Source organism: Ictidomys tridecemlineatus, chromosome 16 (assembly GCF_052094955.1).
Source record: "Ictidomys tridecemlineatus isolate mIctTri1 chromosome 16, mIctTri1.hap1, whole genome shotgun sequence".
Lineage (NCBI taxonomy): Eukaryota > Metazoa > Chordata > Mammalia > Rodentia > Sciuridae > Ictidomys > Ictidomys tridecemlineatus.
In genome coordinates this window covers 16,392,155-16,396,465 of record NC_135492.1, presented here as the reverse complement: position 1 = coordinate 16,396,465, position 4,311 = coordinate 16,392,155, and positions in this window count along the sequence as shown.

Sequence of the window (4,311 nt, the reverse complement as noted above, 5' to 3'; positions counted from 1 at the left end):
ACAGCCTGAACAGATAGTGCGACACAAGAGGAACTAACTCTGCAGCCACAATTTTTGTGGCCATGTTAGCTCTGTTGAGCTGTTCAGTAAATGGGGTCCAGGGAGAAACTAATTGGAAATAGTTTTCAGACCCACCTTTGGTACACCCAGTGGTGTGGACCAGAGAATTCATCCCTGTATTTACCAATGATACTCATGTAATGTGTGGTTTTACAGATACTCAGATTACACCCATTACTGTGACTGGATTAAATTATTCTGGTTACATTGGACAACTATGTATATATTGTTCTCATGATAAACATGTTGGCTATCTAGGGGTATCTTTTGAAGAAAAGACAGCATATAGGTGGTCTAGATGAGCCAATCATACTGAATCCTGAGACTCTTAAGCAATGTTTCCAAACAGTTATTAAAATGGGACTTTCTCTAACAAGCCAGTCATTGCCACAGAACGTCTGCCAATACCTTACTATCCAAATCATTCTGCAATAGAATTTGGCACCGTTCCTAAATGGACAGACTGTCTTGCCAGTACAACAAAAACTTCTCTAAATAGTGGCTTGTATGTAACCAAGGCAGACTAATGCATGCTTATCTCCAAGAATTGAACCTAATTTTATCTGACTATAAATGCTATAGTCATCATCTATGGGAGAATTTAAGCCTCATTCTTTATACCATGTAATGCATGAAGAAGCACATATTTCTCATGATCCTGGGCTAATATTTCCCAACCTCTACCAAATACTTGACAGTGTTTGAAAGCTTCTTAGAAGGAACTTTAGTGGTCAATTCTTCTCATTAATTATTTATTTATGTTTGGCACCAGGGATTGAACCCAGGGCTGGTTAACCACTGAGCCACATCCCCAGCCCCTTATATTTTTAATATATACTTTATTTATAGACAGGGTCTCACTGGATTGCTTAGTCCTGATGTCCCTGAATGACATTTTAGAGAAAACCGGTGAGTGACAAGAATGGGACAAGTGGGAAAAGTATCATCTCTAGAATGTTTAATGAAAAAAACTGAAGGGAAAGGAGAAGAATCTCAGTTTAGGAACCTGGACTCGGGTGTATTATCATGTGATTCAAGGAGAGAGACATTGGCAGAATGTTAGGAATCAAAAGAGAAGGAAGAAACTGTGTCTGGACAAATATATGTGGCAAGTAGAAGGTCAGAGATGGTGCCTGGGAAAGCAGGGGGTGACAGGTGGAGCCATGAGTAGTGGGGTGTGAAAGAGGACAGGCAGGACTCTAGGGACACAGAGGTGGTGGGCAGATGTTTTGACGGGGAAACACTAAATGCTTGGGGAAATGGATGGAGATAAATGGTGTCACTTTTAATAAAATAAAAAAAATGGGGAGAAATAAATTTAGAAGCTTAGGAAGTCTTGACCTTCAAACTCCTCCTCCATTTTAGAAGATTTCATTTTCGTTTCTGAGCAGAATGCACAGTGGGATATTTTGTTTATGTTTTTGTGTTTGTTTTAGAAAACTGGTAAAAGTGTTCACTGGTTTTGAACAATAATTTATGGCCCAAGAATAAGGTTTTCTCGAGTTTATGGTCACACATTATTGGTCTCTACTCTTTTCCATTTTCAATGAATATCTAACACCTGGCCTTTCAGTGGATACTAAATTTTATAAGCCAATGATTGTATTTTTAAAATGCAAAATTATCAGGGAACTCTACGGGGTGATATATAATTGGTTCTCAAAGGTGCAGCTCATCCCTGCCTTCTTCAGTCTGTCTGTCTGTCTGTCTATCTATTTTCAGTGCTGGTGAAAATATGATGGATGGGTAGCATGCAGAGGTGATTGATGAGATCATGCATGCCAGGGAATCATTCTATGAACTTGGCCCACTGTACAGACCCTAACTTTTCTTTTAGAAAAGTAATTTACCTAGAGCCCTGCCTGGGCCAAGTCATTGTGCCATATTCCATTCCTCATCCAACAACCTGTGATTTCTGTGAGCAGTGATTCCTTCTCTGCCATTGAGAACCCAAGTTACCCTTGAGGGGACATGTTTTGGGGCATTTGACAGACCGGATTCCAGAACTCAAGGGGATAGGATTGCTCCTAACCAATAATTATGTAAAAACTGTTCCAGACCAGTGTGGGCCAACACGACCTAGAGTTGCCCTGGGTCTTTGGCATGTCAACTTCTTGTTCCTGTCACTTGTATGCATCTGCTAACTACTATTTCAGACACGTCCCTCACTCTATCAAGTATTAGTTCATTAAAAACATAGGGAAGAAAAAGAGGGACACTCTCAATTGGACACTCTCTGATAGTATGATATGCTCCTATTTTCCTACTGGTCCCAGAAAACTTCCAATCAGAACTGGTCTGTGCAGACCAAGGTGACTTAAGAGTTGCATTTATATGTTTAGAATATCATATTAAACTTTTCATAATAAGTTTTTTCTTTTGATTTTTTAAAAAACTAAATGACAGCAGAATGCATTACAATTCTTAGTACACATATAGAGAACAATTTTTTATACCTCTGTTTGTATATAAAGTATGTTGACACCAATTTGGGTCTTCATACATCTACTTTGGATAATGATGTCTAACACATTCCACTGTTCTTGCTAATCCTCTGCCCCCTCCCTCTCCCTTCCAGTCCTCTGCTCTATCTAGAATTCATCTATTCCTCCCATGCTCCCCCTCCCTACCCAAATATAGTCAGCCTCCTTATATCAGAAAAAATATTTGGCATTTGTTTTTTTGGGGATTGGCTAACTTAGCATCATCTTCTCCAACACCATCCATTTACCTGCAAATGCCATGATTTTATTCTCTTTTGTTGCTGAGAAAATTCCATTGTGTATATATAATGCATATTTGTTTTATCTATGCATCCACTAAAAGGCTTCTAGGTTGGCTCCACAGTTTAGCTTTTGTGAATTGTGCTGCTATAAATATTGATATGGCTGTGTCCTGGTAGGTTGCTGTTTTTAAGTCCTATTGGTTTAGAGGGAGGAGAGGGATGCTGGGTCAAATGGCAGTTCCATTCCCAGATTTCCAAGAAATCTCCATACTTCTTTCCATATTGGCTGCACCAATTTGCAGTCCCACCAGCAGTGTATGAGTGTACCTTTTTCCCACATCCTTGCCAACACTTGTTGTTGTCTTCATAATAGCTGCCATAATAAAAATTCTATTATAGTAAAATTCACATACACACACACGGGTTTTGTTTTGGTGTCTCTGGAAAAGACCATGTGGAGTAGGAACCTACAAATACGATGTCATCCTACTGCCCGTTAAGAATTAGGAATTGGTCCATGGGCAGGACTCTGCAATCACACATAGCATCTCCCATAAACTTGAGGAGCAAAGGGGGCATGAGGCCTAGAGATGTCAGAGAAGCCTCACTGTTTCCTCCCTCCCTCCTGCTAGTGATTTCTGGGCCAATAAACTTTGCTCTACTTTGACTATATTTTATGTATTATCTAATATCCTCTATGGCTTTTTGTTATTTTTAAATCTGACGTTTATTTTTAAAAATAGTTTTTAGTTGGAAAGGATACCTTTATTTTTTATATTTCTTATTAATGTGGTGCTGAGGATCAAACCCAGTGCCTCAATGGTGCTAGGCATGTGCTCTCTCACTTAGCCACAATCCCAGTCCCTTGTTTTTAATTTCAAATTTTTGTGGGCATTCCTGCATTCTAGTGATTAATGAACCTTCTCCTTTGAGGTTTCTTCTTGGTATCCAGCATTTCTGCCCCAACCAGACATGTTCCTCAGTTCTTTATGAACCTCAAGTGTTGCTATAAGAATTATTAAAAGCAAATAGGGCAGTGTTTCCAGGAAGGAAGTCTTAGGAGAATGCTCGTTATTCGATTTCTATTTTTACTTATGTATTTAGCCATGGACTCATATGGTTTTTGTAGTTATCCTCAAATGTGGTCCACAAACCAGCAGATTTCAGAAACTTTTCATGTTGACAGCTATTTTCAAATGGTGGCATTGTGATTGAGGCACATTTAACTGAGGGTAAACATTAAGATGCTTTTAAAGTGCTTATGAATTTTCCTGGCTAGAATGTTGCAGAGGGTTTTGCGAGTTTTCTCATCACTTTGCTTATCTCTTTGGTGTTGAAAAACCTCCCAGATGCAAGGAATGCACCCCAGAGGCAATCTCCTGCAGCTGGCCACACACAGACCCCCACACCCACTGATCCAATACTCCGTGCCCCATTAATTGGGTGTCAGGTGCTGTTGGATTTTTAATTACTGGGTAAAACCCAGTGTTTTGTTCTTAAGGAGCCCAAGGTCTAGCTTGTTGGTT